Source organism: Ruditapes philippinarum, unplaced genomic scaffold (genome assembly GCF_026571515.1).
Source record: "Ruditapes philippinarum isolate M1 unplaced genomic scaffold, ASM2657151v2 ctg658_1_1_1_1, whole genome shotgun sequence".
Lineage (NCBI taxonomy): Eukaryota > Metazoa > Mollusca > Bivalvia > Venerida > Veneridae > Ruditapes > Ruditapes philippinarum.
In genome coordinates this window covers 237,349-258,244 of record NW_026865455.1, presented here as the reverse complement: position 1 = coordinate 258,244, position 20,896 = coordinate 237,349, and the positions used below count along the sequence as shown (strand labels likewise).

General features: G+C 31.7%; 1 long non-coding RNA gene across 1 annotated transcript in view; it reads right to left on the bottom strand.

Annotated features, from left to right (window-relative positions):
* Positions 1–20,896, bottom strand: part of LOC132729099 (uncharacterized) — a 290,758-nt gene that overhangs the window by 89,543 nt on the left and 180,319 nt on the right. The gene's annotated exons all lie outside the window — the stretch shown is intronic.

Sequence of the window (20,896 nt, the reverse complement as noted above, 5' to 3'; positions counted from 1 at the left end):
AAAAATGTGACCACTACAGTGTTAAGAAGGATTATCCATATTTGAGCAGTGTGACCTAGTTTTTTACCCAGGAGACCAATATTCAAACTTGACATAGAAATCACCAAAACAAACTTTCAGACCAATTTCCAGGATACTTGGATCAAAACAGTAGCAACTAGAGTGTTAATAAGATTTTTCTATTTTTAGCTCCGGTTACCTAGTTTCGCATGCGATGACCCATGTTCAAACTCATCCGAGCTATCAATTAGACAAGTTTCCTGACCAAGTTTGATGATGATTGAGGTAATGATTTGACCGCTAGAGTGTTAACAAGGTTTTTCTATTTTAGCTCCGGTGACCTAGTTTTTCATCCCAGACGACCCATGTTCGAATTAATCCGAGCTATCACCTAGACAAGCATCCTGATTAAGTCTGATGATGGTTGAGGCAAAAATGTGACTGCTAGAGTGTTAACAAGGTTTTTCTATTTTTAGCTCCGGTGACCTAGTTTTCCATCCGAGATGACCCATGTTCAAACTAATTCGAGCACTTACCTAGACAAGTTTCCTGATCAAGTTTGATGACAATTGAGTCAAAATTGTGACCAATAGAGTGTTAATAAGATTTTTCTATTTTTAGCTCCTGTGACCTAGTTTTTCATCCGAGATAACCCATGTTCAAACTCATCCGAGCTATCACCTAGACAAGTTTCCTGAGCAAGTTTGATGATGATTGAGGTAATGATGTCACCGCTAGAGTGTTAACAAGGTTTTTCTAATTTAGCTCCGGTGACCTAGTTTTTCATCCGAGATGACCCATGTTCGAATTCATCCGAGCTATCACCTAGACAAGCATCCTGACCAAGTTTGATGATAATTGAGGCAAAAATGTGACTTCAAGAGTGTTATCAAGGTTTTTTCTATTTTTAGCTCCGGTGACCTAGTTTTTCATCCGAGATGACCCATGTTCGAACTCATGCGAGCTATCTCCTAGGCAAGCATCCTGACCAAGTTTGATGATGATTGAGGCAAAAATGTGACAGCTTGAGTGTTAACAAGGTTTTTCTATTTTTAGGTCCATTGACATGTGACCGCTAGAGTGTTAACAAGGTGTTTCTATTTTTAGATCCGCTGACCTAGTTTTTCGTCCGAGATGACCCATGTTCGAACTCATCCGAGCTAATACTTAGACAAGCATCCTGACCAAGTATGATCATGATGATTGAGGCAAAAATGCGACCGCTAGAATGTTAACGGACTAAATTTAGACGGACGACGGAAGACAGACGACGGACGACGGCCGACGGACGACGGACAATCATCGATCCTAAAACATGTAAAAGCTGACCCTGAGCATGTTCAGGTGAGCTAAAAAGAATTAGGTGTGACCTTGCTTTACTATATAAAAGGCGGCTATTAAAGTTTTTGAAGGCGCACAGCACTATCCAAATCATCTAAAAATATTCAAAACCTTTGAAATGCACACATTTAAATTTAACCAAAATAAATGTGTTTTTTCGTTTCTAAAAGTAAGCGAACGGATATATTCAAAAGTTACAATCCGACGCTTTACCAACGCGTTTTGCTCCATGTTGAACAGTTTTTCGGTGGAGACACAGAGCACTTACCTTTGCTATTTATAGATGTATCGTGTTTACGCAGACATTCATTTGTCCATACAGCAATGGGGAAATGTTAGACTTGATTTTGTGTATTTTTTGTTGTTTTTGTTTTAACAAAATCACACTAGGTTCAGAATTTCTAATAAAAATAGAATCTAGCTTTTTTGATATAGAACATGTCACAGAGCTTTAAGGGATTAAAATTGACGTTTAACTGAAGTGATGGTGCCATGTTTGAATATCATATTCTGTTTATCATCATCTATTTGTATCTACATAAAGAATAACGTGCAAATGAGCCAGTCTATTGTCAATCTTCTAAAACGTATCCATTCATATATGTAGCGACTGAGGCAGTGTCACTCACTTTATTTGCTTCCTCTGTGTTAAAGTTCGCTCTAAAGTGTCGCCAAATTTGATATGATGCTCCGTATGCAAGCATTTAGTCTTCGAGGACGAGGGAGAAGGAAACCAGGATAACTTTGATCAGTATCACTTGTCGAATTATTACATTACAAGTTACAAAGTCTAAACCACGCCCACGCAAAACAGTTCGTCGTCAAAATTCTTCGAACATTATGCAAATGGTATGAATAATTAAATGGGTATATTCTCGGTACATATTACCTGGAATTTATCTTAAATAAATCAATCAATCAATTTTATCTAATGTTATCTAATTTATTTTGCTTCGACCAGACGTTTCAATCTTTGTCACAACAGACAAACATTTCCAGAATTACATACGATTGCCTGCAAAGTTATTCTATTTATAAAAAATAATAAAAGTAACAAAATCAAGAAAAGATGATTTTACGATGAATGTAAAAAGCCGTTCGTATACGTAAAACTTCACTTAAAAAGTTTGAACATCGCCTTACAACAGAAAACCTTTTTATAGAATTAATTTTTAAAATTATAGAATATTTAGAGCCAAAGCTAGAAGATCAATTCGTCAATATAAACGCCAATCATGGCAATCATATGTTTCAAATATTTATTCAAATACTTATATTAGGAAAATCTGGAATGCAGTACGAAAAATAAGAGGTAAGTATAAAAAAGTCCAACTGTTTACTGAAAAATTGGAGATGGCCAATATGCCAAAACAAAAACGGATATTGCAGAAACTTTTGATCAAACTTTTAAAAAGAAATCTTCTTCAAATAATTATTCAAATGAATTTAACAATATAAATGTAAAGCTGAGAAAGAGCATATTAAGTTTACTTGAACAAACGATAAAGACTATAATTCCCTTTTCTCTATTGATGACTTTATTTATACAATCAAAACTGCAAGTGGTTGTGCTGCAGGCCCGGGCGAAATGTAATATTAGTTTCTTAAACATTTACCAGCCCTTGTGCGACTTGAAACTTTTATTAGAGAAGCCTTTATAAATACACAACACCTGGTATCAATTGTCTTTGATCTTGAGAAGGCATACAAGACTACTTGGAAATATGGTATCCTAAAAGATCTAAAGGATGCTAGACTTAAAGGTAGACTTTCTCTTTTCATTTCTGAATTTCTAAACGATTTCTAAACGATAGGCACTTTAAAGTAAGACTTGGTTCAATTTTTTCTGAGGATCACCAACAAAAGGAAGCATACTTTCTGTAACACTTTTTGGCCTTAAAACAATATTGCTAGCGCTCTTCCACCTTGCATAGATTGTTCGCTATATGCAGACGATTTTCTTATTTGCTACCGATCGAAAAGTATGAGAACAATTGAAATTCAACTTCAACAAAAGTTAGATTTAATTCTAAAGTGGTCAATAGAAAACGGTTTTAAATTTTTAAAGTAAAAAAACTCAACGTGTTCATTTTTGTCGATTGCGGAAACACCATAATGACCCTGAACTTTACATATCTGATTCTAAAATTTCAGTAGTTGATGAAGTTAAGTTTTTAGGAATTATTTTGATAAAACATTTCTTTTATACCACATATTAAACATTTGAAATCTAAATGCCTAAAAGCTTTAAATTTACTAAAGGTTTTATCAAGTACAAATTGGGGATCAAATTCTTCTACATTACTGAAATTATACAGAAGTCTTATTCGATCAAAATTAGATTATGGTTCGTGGTATATGGGTCTGCAAGAAAATCATATCTTAAAATGCTAGACACCATACATCACCAGGGTTAACGTTTAGCTTTAGGTGCTTTTATGCACCTCACCTGTAGAAATTTTATATGCGGAAGCTGGGGAACCATCGCTTCATCTTCGTTGAAAAAAAGCTATCACTTCAATATGCAACTAGAGTTTCATCTAATAGCAAAAATGCGGCTTAAATATTATTTTCAAACCAAGTGATGCTGAAAAATTTGTTAACAAACTAAAGGAAATTAACCATTAGGCCTTCGTTTAAGATTTGATTTAGATAAACTAAAAATTAATCCAGACAGTATCCTTCAAAATGACGATGAGGATATTCCCCCTTTGACTTATAATTCACCGGAAATAAATATTAACCTCTCAAATATAAAAAAGTCATCAAATCCACCTGAAAATTTCATAGAGAAGTTAGTACCAATAAAGGAAGAACATGAAGATGTTAGACATATTTATACGGACGGTTCAAAAGAAGGTTGCAAAGTAGGTGCGGCTGTGTTTGAAAATAATTTTACATCTAGTATGAGGTTACCAGATACAGCATCAATTTTTACCGCTGGACCAAAAGCTATAGATTAAGCATTGTAATACATAGTACAGCATACCCTTGATAAGTTTGTGATATTTTCTGTTTCGCTTTCTGTTTTAATATCCATTAAATATAAAAAAAATCTGACAATATCATGGCAAGGAAACTTCTTTTACGATTTCATGATATACCTAATACAAAATCTGTTAAATCATTTTGGATTCCAAGTCATGTAGGCATACGAGGAAATGAAAAAGTAGATGCTTTAGCTAAACATTCATTAAATTTTCAAAAAACTGACTTATTGTTACCTGCTTGTGATTTTAGACCGGCTATAAATAAACTCGTATCATCAGAATGGAATGCAAATTAGGACAATGCCGCTTTTAATAAACATCACGATATAAACCCATCTCTTGATGTGTCACCATCTCTATCTCTGTAAAACCGCCATGATCAAACAGTTCTTCTTCGATGCCGAATTGGTCAAACTGAAATTACCAACTCTTATCTCCTCACGAATGACAATGCCCCTTTCTGTATAGCTTGTAATGAAAATTTTACTTTCAAGAATTTTCTTCTTGAATGTCATGATTTTTCACAGGCCCGTAATAGCTTTTTGTGCGTAAATTCACTCAAAGAACTCTTTAATACAATTCCATAAAAATCATCATTGATTATTTGAAAGAGATAAACTTGTATTCTAGAATCTAATTGGCTCATTTTCATTGTCATTTACAAAGTTTAATATAACATTGCAAGTCTATTATAGCATTTTGCACGATATGACAAGTAATGTGTTGACGTGTCGTAAAAATCGAACTAAACATTTCAGAATTTCAGACAAGGCATGATGGCTGCCATTACAGTATCACGTGGTTATCCCAAGCACCTTAACGCGGGAATTATAAATATAGCTAACGTAGGCGCTTCGCATAGGATAGGAAATACCTATTTATATTTATTTGTAATTAATATTTACAAACCGTATCTTTTGGGCTTTATTGAACCAATCGATAACAAATAATGATTTTTATTGTAAATAAATAATGATTTCTCAAATCTGTGACTATGATTTTCAATGAAATAATATACCTTTAATATATTTGAATGATTTTTGATGCTCTGTAAGAAGAAAAAAAGAAAGAAAAAAGATCATGTCCGTGTTAGGTATATTTTAAATAAACCGGTGACCAAATTTAAGAGTTCAGAAAAAAAATTAATACGCGGGATAAAAACGGGTTTTTATTGTTTAAATTTCTATTTCTGTGGGTTTACAAGATTTTCATATGGTCTGTTCAGTTAAAGATGTGTAATTTTATGTTAATGTTTTAAAGCATTAAATTGATCATGCATTGTTCTTTTATTGAAATCACTTTCCTCACCAGAAGGCATGGAATTGTAATATTATGATACATTTATTACATTCCATGAAAATGTTTGAAAATATAAAATATCTGTTCACTTTATATAACACCTTTCATGCAGCAATCATATAAAGTTTTCACAGAAGTTTGTATGCAATCGTACCTGTATTACATACGAATGTATGTAATCTTTTTCTTAATAGACTACCGATCACCAAGACGTTATACCGTAATTTTTAACATCACGTTAGAATTGCGCTTAAATATAAGTGTGATTCGGTCCCGATCTTTTGGTAAGTAGGACCGTCCTTTGGAGACGGAATACTACTACAATAGCCATTCTCAATTGTATAAAACTAATAAAGACAAAAATCAATCATAAAAAAATTTAAAACGAAAACGAATCGAAACGGAACATTTTCGTTTATAATTTATTTTTTCTTTCTACTTACGTTTTAAACCAATAAATAAAGTAAAAATACAAATCCAATTTATGTAAACAAACTGGGATAACCGAAGTAGCTAAAAATAGCTTAGATTTACGTAATATAACTTCGTCTGATTCCGAAGTATGACGGTCTCGCCCAAATTGTCACAATTGCAGCTTAAACCTAGACTGGTTTCTCGTTCCATCATGCACTAACAAATGTGACCGCCTCCGTAATCTAGGGGTTAAAGTCGATGACTTCTAATCGAGTTACCTCTCTGGTGTGGGTTCGATCCCCGGGAGATGCTTTGGTAGTTTAGCGCGGAGGAAGGTAGTCTAGTACTGGTGTAACTCTCCAGGAACGATGGTTAGGAAACTACCCGCCTATATGACTGTAATACTGTTGGGAAAAGGCGTAAAATCAAACAAACAATCAAACAAACAAACAAGCACTCACAAAAGTAAGGAGGAAATCACCTAACCGGAATAACTTTCCAAAAACAAATGCTGTGGCCGCAAGACAAAACTTGATTTGTGCTTCGGATATTCAACTGTAATAGAGAACGATTTTCAATGCTGATTGACTGTTCACATCATTTGGCGGCGGCTTTGATGTGCAGCATTAACATTTAACTTGTTTAAGCCTGATTTCACGATATTAAATGTTAACTACAGACACTTGCACATTCCATTATTTGTATACGGAAATAAGAAAACATTGTCTTTCCATTTTAGGAAATTGTAAAAAAAGTATTTTTCACCAAAGCAATAAATTTGAAATTAGTCCTGAAGAGTAAACCTGGTGAATGTGAATGTTTTTATGTACTTTTGTTTGTATTGCCGATTCGCACAGTGAATCCAGTCATTACACAGTAAATCATGCGTCTTATTCAAAATCCAAAATGACTCGGCTGCTTCGCAGCTGAATGAAACCTGATGTGAGTAAGTACATATGGTGGTCTTTTAGTAGAAAGACATGTTTTAAGGTTACATGCTTTTGTAAAACATGATATGAAGAACATATCATTATGTTGAGTTCAAATGGTTTCTCATACGTTGCAGTGATTTCGAGAGTTATTATTTACTTGAACTTTCGAGAATATATTTAATTTGTGTTTATATTCTCAGCGATCTATATTATTGTAATTACGACTACTCCAAATTCATCAAAAATCTTAAATGATATTTGTGAAACAGGAAACGTAACAATAAAATAATATTTACATCTTTGTAAGTTTCAGCTATTTGTTCTCAATATCTTTGTATACAATTAATTTTCAATCTGTGAAAGCAGTTTTGTCAGATTTATACAATTAATATAATTAACAAAATCCATCAAGAAATATGACATATTTAATATATATCATCATTTCCATTAGACACAACCTGTAAAGAACAAGGCAGAACAAAGATATTTGAAAATAGGATTCATTAACTACAGATCAGAGAAAAATAGGATAAAAATAGCATTGTTATTTGTTTTGATGGTAAGGAAAACATATGTTCATGTGAAATTTGACTGCTATCACAGAAATAAGGATATATGTGAAAAATGAGACGACTTTATATTTTTCAATTTATTTTTCACTAAATTTTGCAGTTCTTTTTTCAACATATATATGTTTTTCAAGAGAAATTCTCAGGAGCATAAAGTTTAGTTTAATCTAAGTAAATGTTATTGTTTGATGCATGAATAATTGTTAAATTTCAAAATTGAAATGAAGGATTGTTTTAAAATCATATTGCGCGTATAGAACTTACTGCAATAAACACTTGAAGAAGACATTGCTTTCATCCGCAAATTAACAAATATACGAGTAGTGAGTTTTAAATAAATCAGGCAAGCATAATTCTTTGTTCATACAAATGAATGTTGTCCATTGAAAAACAGCTTAAAAAAACAGTGCATTAATAATGACTTGAATTTAGCGGAAATGGTAATAAAGGAAATATCTACAGGTACGGATATATTTTATACTGTTTTTTTAAAGGAGAACATTTTTAGGGCTACAGAAAAGGAAGCCACTGAACAGAACGTACGACTTCTGACATACATGTACCAGCAATACCAAATACTGTACATACTAAGGTAAAATAAAATGGGATCAAGTTGAGATGAATAATTATTGAAAGGCAAAAAAATATTGTTACGCGAAACTACATACAACATAGAGCCATTATTACATAATATTGGTAAAGTGTAAGGCGCTTGTCATTATTCAGTCATGCAGACAAATTTGAAAGAAGTAATCTTCATACAGATCTAAAAATAAAAATAAACAAAAATAGAATTTTACAATCAATTATTGAAAATGCAATCATACAGAATAAGAAGTTCACCCAGATCTAACAATATATAAGTTAGTCAAAATACTTTTACATGTGAAAAATAAATATCCCTCGACAAATGTTAAACTTCTTTTTTATTTTGATAGCATTTAAGTTTATATGTTCTGAGAAGTGTGCCAATGGTAAAAATGTCGGTTAAAATCCTTTCTTATGTTATAGTATTTGTGACAGAAGGGTAACACTTCGATACCATTTATGGTTCATTGTGACATGGTCGTTGTGTCTTCTAATTTTAACTTCCAGATCATACGTAAGTTGTCCTCTATATCTTTTAATATTGACACAAATTAAGCATTTATCAAATTCAAGTTCTCAATAAACATAACGGGTGAGTCAGTTTACATTCCAAGCGAGTAATTTGACACCTTCTCTTGGCTGTTGACAGTAATTTATTGCCGGCTATGGGCATTTTCCACATTTTTCTTCCTGTTCATTATATCCCTTTCTTCATGTTCTTGCATCCCTGTATTTGTGTGATGATTGTATTCCTATACCTTGATAGGTTCGTGTTATGGTTTAATTTTCTTTTCTTGACATACTGTTTCGTGATATGTAGATTCTATATCGATCAAATTGTTCTACAATAGGCTGTGGTTTCGATTTCTAATCGTTTGCAAGTTCAACGTGTTGCATGAATCTATTTGACATGTAGCAGTCTAATGTCATTTACAATAATGTCTCGTGAACAGATTTGCAATAAGTGATAAGTTTTTAATGCTTACGGTAGAATACCACATGTCATTGATACGGGTTCATTAAAATAATATAGATAAATAATTATATATCGATAACATTTTTATTGTAATAAATAATTTTCTGTAAAAATGACCATTTCGCTTTTATTATTAAATTCTCTTGAATGTCTTTTCAACATCATAGGTGTAGCTGATGTTGATATGAAAATACGTGTTTCCCTGTTGGGTTCCTTACCGGGGGTCCTGTCTTGTTTGCTTTGTTAGCGGAGGCAGTCATTGGATGCCATCCACCCATTTGTTACCTTCTTTTTACTCATATTGTATATCAAACACGAACTGCACTGCACATATTTCTACTATATATTTGATAACATTGTTCAAGACAAAATTAAATCTGAAAAATAAGAAAAAATAACATTTTGTCAAGTACCGGGAATAACTAATTTTGACACTAAATGTTAAATAAAACACCACAAAAGTACATTATAAACAGGAATGGAATATAATTTATGCTTACTGATATAAAAACTTGTTATTTGAGATATAATAGAACAGATATAAAAGTAAACCATTTGATACAAATGATGATAAATCATCGTTTTAAGATTTTTTGTATCATATTAAGGCAACTATACGTTTCTATATAGCCGTATGGTGTTTTTAAATCAGGTGTTTGTTTCCATATATATAGTAAAATCCTATTAAAATGCACGGATACTGTGATAATTGATACACCTCTAGACAATTAAATGGTAATTAAGTTGAATTCAAGGTCTCATTTGAAACAGTAATTGACATTAATTACTGTATTCTAATGACTCTGAAAATAATATCCTATGCAACGTCAGCTATCTTTACACTGTTGATCTAAAATGAATGGAGTGCTCTCAGCATTTAAACTAGACGATTTTCTTATGAATTTATTAACAAATGTAAAACTCCTTTGCTTCAAATGTGAGTTTGATATAATCTTAGAAGAAAATGATTATTTTATCAAGATTTAAGACCGGTTACAAAGCGGGTGTTTTTTAAAATAATGCGACAAAAATAAATAAACCTAAATATATCAGCCATTAATACAGGTAGCCAACTCTTTTGTTTGTTGTTTGTTTTTTGTTTGCTTTTACGACACAACAATACATATTGCGCCGGAACGGGAAAGATGACTTTTTCTGGACTAAGTTGTTACAAACAATGAAGAAGAGTACCAGTGAAAAATTAATTACATAATTACTTTTTTATAAAAAATAAGCGTTTATACACTGTGAAAGAAACGACTAAAGAGAGGTCTACGGCTAAATGTGCAAAATGACGCAAACAACTGTTTATATAAAAGTGTTGTTGTAACTGGTTTGCTGTCATTATTTTACCGCCGTCGTTTATAAAATATGTGAATAAATATCAACAATGCAGGAATATGGGACCTGTAATAACAAAGCAACGCTGGAAAGGCGACACGAAGATCATTGAACTAAAGAGGGGAATAGCGAAAGGACGAGGAAGAACGTGCCAGTAACTGTTTAAATTACAATAAAAAGGACAAGCAGCTCTGACACAGCGCCAAAGCCTGCGCCGAACAGGAGAAATAAATAAAGACAGGATAGTTCATTTGCACACTCTGACATTAAAATGTACATAACAGGAAATAGCCCAAAAAGTACAAAGCCTTTATATGACAGGTCTGGACAATGCAAATGCTCTTGCACTGCAATCCTCATCAGATGTATAAACAAAAGGCGTGATACATCCAGGCTGTGAAATAGAGCATATTGAATGACTGGAAATTCAAAACTTAATTTATTGAATGAGTTGAACAAAGTTATATTATGCGAGCCTCTGGCGACGATAAAATATTTTTGATAAATTCAGTATTGAAATTACACGAATATTATATTCTATTTATCACATATCCAAACTAAAGAATGTTTATAGGGAAAAATTAAAACTTTTCAATGATGCGCCTATAGTGTAACGCTAAGATTTAGCGCGTCTTTACACTATGTTTCTATAACCCAAATTACGACACGTCCATATATATGCAAGGCCGTGCAATGCCGTTTTTACGGAGTCGCAAAATCGGCACGGTTATGAGAGAACATTATTACATTAATTGCTTGACTCATGAGCTTACTCATGAAAGATAATACAAATAATTATTTTCCAAAGTCTTTTCGTGTTATGTCATGCACATACAAAAGTTGGAGAATTAAGGAAGGGCAATAACTACAAAAATTGTAATCAATAAAGTTTCAAGTTGATACCTCCAGACAAAAAACATGAAAACAAAACTGTCAATTACTGAATAACTTTGCTGCATAGAGTTATGCCAATTGCATAAGGAGAAAAACACAACCAACAATCAAACAAAACAAACAAACTAACAAAAAAAAAAAAAAAAAAAAAAAAAAAACATCCCTTACATATTAAAAAAGTAAGAAAAATCATTTTCCGCACTACAATTGCCCTCTTAAAATGTATCTTATTTATCTGTGATACCTCAAGTACTTTTTGAGTCATGTTTTTGTCAAATATGACAAAATGAAAAATTATAAATCGTAAGACAATAAATAACTTAAAAGACAATGATGTTATAGTTATTATTCGTATACACTGCACTACTTTCACACTTTTGTTTTAGTTAATGGACAGAGAGACGGGAGGACTCAAGGATGGGCGGTTAATATTAAAGTCGGCGTGGGGTCTACAAGTCAATCAGGTCGATACGTGTTTTTAGCGAACAGGAGTGAGGTGCAAGAAAAATAAAGGGGAGGTTAGTGCACACATTTAAATACATCTTCCTACACTACCCAACAACCCAGGACCACATGATCACCGGCAAAAATCCAAGCAGGACACCATACAGTTGCAAAAACTTGAGGATAAAAACAGGGATGGGGCAATGTTATGAATAATTCAAATATAAAATCAAATAAACTGACAAGAAAGAAAAAGAAGAGAATAATTAATATGGGAATTTTTTGAGTACAAAACTTTCGAAAAGAAAGAAAGGGGAGGATTGTTTTATGAGACAGTGCAAACAGAATGAGTAAATTCTAAAAATATTTTTTATTAATTAATGTTAAATAATTGTTTTCCTTTTTGTTTTTTTACTTCTGCATGCGACATGTCAATGTCAATTTAACTGAGCGCAGCTCAAAAGTTCATTGTAATTCAATTTTCTTATTATTATTATAGCGTTAAAATAGCGTTAAAGACCATCGCATTCTTGTACTTTAGGCACCAAACGCCGCTTTTTATTAATGACATAAAATAATATAAAGGTTCCCTAACCAACGTCTTATGCATACGACTGCACGTTTCTCCTGATTTCAAACTTTAACTTAAATATGATTAACAGGACCAACAAGGAAAGGCGGCGTCCAATGAAGGCAACACTCACACGACCCAGCAACAAGAACCAGTGGCAAAGGGCCAAGGCGAACCCCAGACAAGAAAAAGACAAGTCGATTGCTTACTGTTTACAGAAGTAACCTAGAATTTTGTCACGTTACTCTGAAAATATTTATATATTTGTTGACCCTTTCATATTTTTATGTATTTTTATTGTTTTCAAAACCATCTTTTGTTGTATATTACCGCAATACTTTATAATAAAATAGTATTTTGTATTGAAATAGAGAGAAATAAGAATCCCAAAAGAAAACCCAACACGGCAAAATTGAAGCCAGAATACCATTTTGAATACAGTTAGCCACTTCTCTGACAAATAATTTCAAAAAGGGCAATACTTTCTCATAAAAGAAAACAACAACAACAACACAAAAAAAACAAAACAAAAAACAACAACCATGGAACAGACTCAAAACCATAATAAAAACTTAAATGGAACTCAAGTTTGCCGTTTCCAAAGCAAAATCAAAAACAACAAAAAACGAAAAACAAAACCACTCTCGTTTCTGAGGCATAATGTTTCTTTAATCATATCATGTCTGTGTTAACACTATTATTTAATTAAAGAATAAGTATCCAATATAATTTTCAAAAGGTAAATACGTAAACATACTGCTAGACAGCAAAACAACGTTTATTTTCAAGTTTACTGTCTATGTCTTGTCAATATTTTCTTTGTCTTCTCTGACCTGTAATGACAATTAATGTACACTATTTGTTTGCAGCTTTCAATTTTAAATACATAATTTTACCTTAAAAAGCAAGCATACATTTATTACCCCATTACCAGATATACACGTCTTTCTACGCGTTTTTCACCCCACCCTTTTTGTTGTCCCAAATGGTGAAAAATGCCTTATCTAGGCCCCCAACACTTTTGTTGTTTAATGTTGTTTAAAAAAGTGATCATTTTTTCGGCGCCAAGAGGCAGCAGCCCCCCCCCCCTTCCTCATCGCCAAGAAGGTTTTGGACTTGTGAGAAGCTAAAAATGAGCCCAGATCGATCATAAGGTAACATGTAACCAACTCTGAAAAGCCTTTAACTCTATCTCAATCCATTGAGAAGTTCAGCACTTTGAGATCAATTTTGATTGAAAAATCAATGCAAAATAGTGATTTTTGGCAATTTTGAGATGTCCGCTCGTTGCCATGGTAACAAGAAATTTAAGGCTGAGCATTTGTTAAAAAGGTAATGGTCCTGTCAACATTTTTACCAAGTTTGATCAGTATTGAAGCAGTTTTTTTTTAAAGTTTTATAGCAATTTGAACTTGTAAAGGGAGACTTTTCAATGAAAACAGCCATTTTTCACAAAATGCTTATGCGGTAATGGGTTAATAAGAGGTTACAAATAAAATTTCACCAGCCGCACAGTGTGTTGTTTCTACGGAAAATTTGCTATCCTATTGACAGACGTATAATTATGTTTATTCCAAAAAATATTAACATCGGATATTTATGAAAAAGGATCAATATTGACTCATTAAAATTGCCTCTTGCTAATTGAGATCCATCAACGTTTATTTACTGAATGTTTTTAGAAATTATGTTCCGTATGATATACTCACGTAATTCTTTAATGCGAGTGTCCAATACAAAAGATGCTTGATATAAATCTTTTGATAGATAATGCATAATTTACTTATATGGTGTTTTAGGTCCTTTTTTACCTTTGAATACATCTAGCTTTCTTTTAACAATAGTTTGTTACTACAAATATAAACGCTCCAAAAGGGAAGGTGGCACAAAAGATTATATACCAGTAATATCTTTAAAATGTTACGAACCTTTGACGATTTTTCATGCTGTTCTTAGTGTATCAGGTTTGACGAAAGCCGTTCCTATCCATCATTATTTATTTCTTCAGCACACTCAAATACTTTGTAAACTGCCGTTTGTTTATAATTCATCTCAGACATTTGCTTGTTACTTTCAATATGTCTTTAATCTTAACTTTCATTAAAGGATATCTTTAACCGTCTTCAAAATTACCTAACTAGTATCACTTCTTACATACACGCCTTCATAAAACATATATTGGAATTAAAGTTTTATTCAACTTGATAAGTCCTTTATTCAATTGTGGTCGTTTGTTGTTTTTTATCTTCTCAAAAACATATGTATCTTAGATAATATAGTTGTTAACAAAAGTTAACACTTATTCACTCAATTTTTATTTTTTTATTATCATGCTTCGTTATATCTATTCTGAATGCATCGCATTGTCACAGGGACTTTATAATTATGTTTATTCCAATTAGTAATTATACAGTCCTGGATTTGATCTATAAAACTAGAAATTTATTCTCAACTTAAGAGGCGGAAATACTATCGACTTGAACAAGGTCGATACAAAGAACAGATTATTTTAACTATGCATATATCTATTGTAATTTTAGACCATTGCATTGGTCTTAAATTACTCCATAGTTTGAAACACTGACATTTCGCTGACACATATGAAAACGTTAATATGCGGGAGATGCCTTTTAATATTTCAGACAGAGTTGGAAAGAAAACATATCAATTTGATCACAGTATTTCTATGACTAAACGAGGAACTTTTAAGATGGAAATGTTACTTTTGTATGTCATATATTATTTTTGCATGTCTTGATAGCGATGTGTGTGCGTCTTTCAAGTAAACAAATTATCATTGTGAATCACAATCATTCAACATTATAGTGGATAAACCAGTTATCGACTGCCTTTGGGAGACATACATGTTCGTTTATTTTTCAAGAGTGTATATTTGTTGTTTTACTAGCACTTATCGATTTTCCTTTCGGACCCCAGTCCTTGTCATATTTTATGACATACCCATAAATTGGAAATAAAGATATTATAAAGAAATGAAACTCTCATCATACATTAAATATTGTTTTAAACGCAAACGAAGGCAAAAAAGTAGTCTTTTTAACTGACATTTTAATTGACAATGTCTGGCATTGATATGACTTGTTAAATTTCCTTTACATTCCGGATTGAATTTAAAATTATAATCTTGGCAGTCATAGCACTTTGTCGATAAATTATCACATGCATGTCAATTTTATATTCTATGTCTGTAAATTATACTTTTAAGCATTAATTTGCATCAAACGACCATCAACTAAATTTGCCTAATACGCATTTATTTCCTTTCAACATTCTTCTGTATTTCCTAGATCAAAATGTTTTTTTTTAAAAAGACGTCCATATCTTTCAAGAGCGCTCAATATTTTATTATAAATAGTTTATTAATTAACATGGCACAATACAGTCATCTGCTAAGCTTCATTAAGACATATATTTGTGTTTGATAACTTCTATTTTTATTTTGATGAATACTTCGTTACATTCCACCTTAAGTTTACAATGGAAATACTCTATACGGACTTTAAAACAATAATACATTTTCTTTATTTTTAGTGGTATGGACATGCACCATTTTCTTCACAGCACATTTGTAATAGTAATGTGTTACACGATTGTTATAAACATATCAAAAATCGACGGCGACAACTTCAGTGTGAAAAGATAAAGAGTTTTACGACAACAAAAAATTAAAATCATTTTTTTACACATTTATACATTACACACGATCCTTATATTCATAATAATATTAAAATGAAAATCGATATAAGAAACATATCGAGATAATCGATTTAAATGGTAAGTATATATTAATGTTTATGTCAGACTTGAGAACACCTTGTCAACCACTTTAATTTAAACATTTAATTACATTTTTAGAAACATGACTCATCCCATGACTCAAATTGTTTAATGAGTTAGACATTCATTTTAGTAACACTAGTTGCTCTTCCAATCACAATTATTCTACTTGGAACTAAGATGATAAACATTAAAAAATGCAAACACATGTTAACGATTTGCTATACTAGCAGTTATTCTAGTTTATTGGGTATCGGTCGCTGAGGTTTTATTATCTGTTGCTTCCAAATTGATGTAAACTTAGGAATTAAGCATAGATAAAAAAAGAACCCATATGTATTTAGTGTCTACAAAATTTATCATACTCGGTGCCATAAACATAACATAAGAATTTCTTTGATTTTTTTGCCACAAAGATGTTTATTAGACATTCTAGAGTTTAAAGCACCTTATCATCAAAGAAATACTGTTAGAAATGTACATTGACTTATAACTGCCCCTAATGAATGAAAATATTATGTACAACAATACGTCTTGAGTAACTTAAGTTTGACCTTGGCTTTAAATAATATAAATTGATCTTATGATTTTCGTCCTATTCATTACGTTTAAAGTTTTTCATGTGCAATCATAAAGATGTTTTTCTGAATGTCCTACAATTTTGATCACTTAATTAAAGGTCGGTAATCATAACATTATCTACAAGCTATAAGCCGACGAAATCGTAGAATAAGCATTACAAATAAAAGTGGCTGAAAAGTAGAGTCAATCATATCTAATTTAACATAAATGCACATAACTAACATACATAGTCCGTTGTTTCCTTTGTTGACATTTGAGGTAATGTGGCGACTTTCTACCTTTAATTTTAAGGGAGGAGACCTCAGGTACCCCTCTGTGCATTATTTTAGGCACGAGCGGGTACCTGAGTAGAAACACTATTGTTCTGAAAGCTCCAAAGTCTCGTGTACGAAATGAACGACCTTTATCACTCGGCCACGAACGCCCTACCCACATATTATTAATTAGTTACAAATATGATACATAAAAGCAATTGATAAACGTTAGACAAAAGATTGAAAGGATATTAATTTATCTAAGAACATTGCTTATAGAAACACACTTAGTTATGAAATTATACATTAAGTACAAAACGTAGTTAATAAGTAAGAAGTAAAACTTAGGAACAATAAGCAGTAGAAGAGGAGTTTTTGAACCAAGAAGAATATTTTAAAAAGTTAAAACAAATCTTTTGGGAAAAGATCATTGACAAAAACTATCATATAAAAGGATATCCTTATATTAAAAATATGCTGTTTGAATCTTTGTATTGAAAATAGGCACAAAGCAAAAGCAAGTAAACTAAAATGTATGCACATGACATATGTAGGCTACAAAGATAAACTACTAGAAAAATGAGTAAGCAAAGACAAATCACATAGTACTGAGGACAAGCAACAAAGAGGCAAGTCTAAGTGGTTAACATATGAAGATGTAAAATCTTCAAAAGCTAATTGTATTGCCTTATATTGATGTTGTCCACATTTTATGGATTGCATTCACTACAAAATTACAGATACTTAGACAGGTATTAAAATTTTATATACTAAAGAATTTTGAAAAAAAAATAGCCTTGTGTTGTCATTGAGAAATTTTTCTCGATCTCTTTAAAGCAGAGTATGTCACCCTATTTGTTATATATAATGTAATACATAGTGTATATAATTTAGTTGGAAATCAACATTTTATGATATACTTTTACTTAAAAACTTATGATACACACTCAATAAACAGGGTTTACGGATTATCGATAATACACATAAAAAAGATGTTGCAAAAACTCATGTTCTTGGTTTGGGTAGCATTTAATACGAACCAAAACATTTGTTTTTGTTTTTTCTTGACCAATATAAATAGAGATTAATGTGACGAGACAAATTTAGAACTATAAAATATTGTTTTTTATCTATCAGTGGTTATAAGGTCACATAGACTTTAAATGCTTAGAGAATATCACTCTTTCTGCCGACATTTTATATGTGTATCATTTGGCAACGCTTAAAGTGAAATCTATTCTTAATCATGTAATCCTCACATATAAATCCATCTACAAATAGCACATATTCTGACCCTAAACCACTGTATACAAGACTTATAGTGCAGGGGCCAAAACAATTTTTACGATGCCACAATTTGTTTAATTTCTGGTGTCAAGTTTGTACTAAATGTCCAATTCATGTTACCGGTGGAGGCATCAGATATAACATAGAAATGCATAGAAATTAGTCTCTATTCAAATCATATGTCTAAAGCAGATATAATTGTTGTGCTTGGACATGTTATTGGATGGCCAAATGTTTTGTCTTACTTAAAATGTTATCAACAAATACCAAATGTCACCATCTGTTATCATGTAAAACAAATGTTTGTATATTACGACGAAATCTAAAATGTCAGGTTAACTTGATGATTAATTTTCATATTTTTACATCTTGAATGTTGCACGAATGTTATATGTTTTTGACAACCTATTACCATACTTAAAAGACAGGCCAGACATGTGTAACAAGAAATTTAAATGTCAAATGAAGCAGACGAAGAATAACAAATGCGATACTGAATTAGACCACAACGCACTGTAAATGCTGCTGTACTTGATGTTAACCTATATTGCACCTGATTTGTTTTAGTACTTATTTTCAGCGCGTCACATTTTAAGTGGTTACGTCACGTGTATAATGGTTGCGTTACATGTCTAAATATAGAACGTCAAACTGTGACTTGATTGCATATTCTAACACTATTTTTTTCTATATAAACAAAGAAAGCACGAAGCGTGCATTATTCTACAACAATGCATTTGCCGTTCTTATTATCTCTCTTTTTTATTTTCACATTGAGGGCGCCATTTTGTTTGAAAAAATCTGATAAATAAAACATTTTTTGTCGAATTTTGTTGTGAAAGCTATCTAGAGTAAAAGAAAATGGTCTAACTAAGAAAATGAATCCGAACACCAATATCTTTAATTCAGTCGTTAACGCTGTACAGACGACGTTTAAAGTGTTCTTTACGTGACGTCACAATGTAGCGCCAAACAGCACGTGCAAAACAATCAAATCAAGTACGCTATTTTAATGTCGCAAACGAGTTAAGTTTTACATTTATTCCACTTTTAATAATTTGTATTTCGCTTGAAAAATTATAGAGTGAAATAAAATAAACAAACAAAGTTTTATCAACGTTTTCAAAATTCGTTATTCTGACAATGTTTCTTCACACGGTAGATTGAACGACAGTTTTTTTTTTCAACCCACTGGAACAGCTTTTAAGAACGTTTCTATTGGAAACTCTGAGGCGAAAACAAAATTAACCACCAAACATAAAGTCCAAATTTATAATAATAATTATATTTTTTTTCTTGACGTGTTAGAATGGAAATAGATATTAATTCTTCGTGCATTATTTAGGAAATAGATATCAATTCTGAGTGCATTGTTGTAGAATAATGCACGGTTTTAGTTCAAATGCGTAGTAATATAATCACGAAGGCCGATAGGCCTGAGTGATTAATTACAAAGCATTTGAACGAAAAACGTGCATTATTATACAATAATGCACGAAGAATTAATATCTACTTTCCATTCTAACACGTCAAGAAAAAAAATATGATTATTATTATAAAGTAGCCACTTTTTATGTTTGGCGGTTAAATTAAAAGGCCGTTCCAGTGGGTTGAAAAAAAATTGTTGTTAAATTCTACCGTGTGTAGAAACATTTTGAAGAATAACGAATTTTGAAAACGTTGATAAAACTTTGTTTGTTTATTTTATTTCAGTCTATAATTTTTCAAGCGAAATACAAATTATTAAAAGTGAAATAAATGTAAAAACTTAACTCGTCTGCGACGTTAAAATAGCGTACTGATGCAACGTGCTGTTTGGCGCACATTGTGACGTCACGTAAGCAACACTTTAAAACGTCTGTACAGCGTTAACGACTGAATTAAAGATATTGGTGTTCGATTTATTTCTTAGTTAGACCATTTTCTAATCAGTCTAGATAGTTTTTTCACAACAAAATTTTCGACAAAAAATTGTTTTTTTTTTTTAAAGATTTTTTCAAACAAAAGGGCCCCCAAAAAAATGTAAAATACACGGGGGGTAATAAGAAGCGAGTGCATTGTTGCGAATAATGACCTTGTGCCTTTTTTGTTTATTAAAATTTACCATAGTTTAGAATGTTAATAATCACGTTTTTCTTTTCAAAGTTTTTAAATTAATCATGGGCCGATTATATTACTAGCCGTGATTATTACAACAATGCACCAGAATTGATTTTATTTCCCTAAATAACAAACTTTGGGTTCTTCTATGTTAATGGGAAAAAGGGGTTGGTTAAAAATAATTTTAGATTGCTTTGTTTTTTGTACTTTATTCAAGTAATGCCCCTTTAAAAAAAAAACAAAAACAAGAATGTTCAAGTTCAAATTTTTCAAAAACGAAATTGTTGCATATGATAGGATTGTTGTAGTTTGTTATGATTGTCCCGTACATTTATCGAAATAATGACCTTACCAATTGTCAGCAGTCACCATTTTTAGTTTTGATTGCGAAACCATTCACGTGATCCCCGTATACAGAATATCCGATTTGCACAAAGAACCATTATCTGCTTTTTATGTAAAAGATAAAGGTTAACATAAGGGATTAAGGACAGTTTTTCATAACTTTTATTCTCA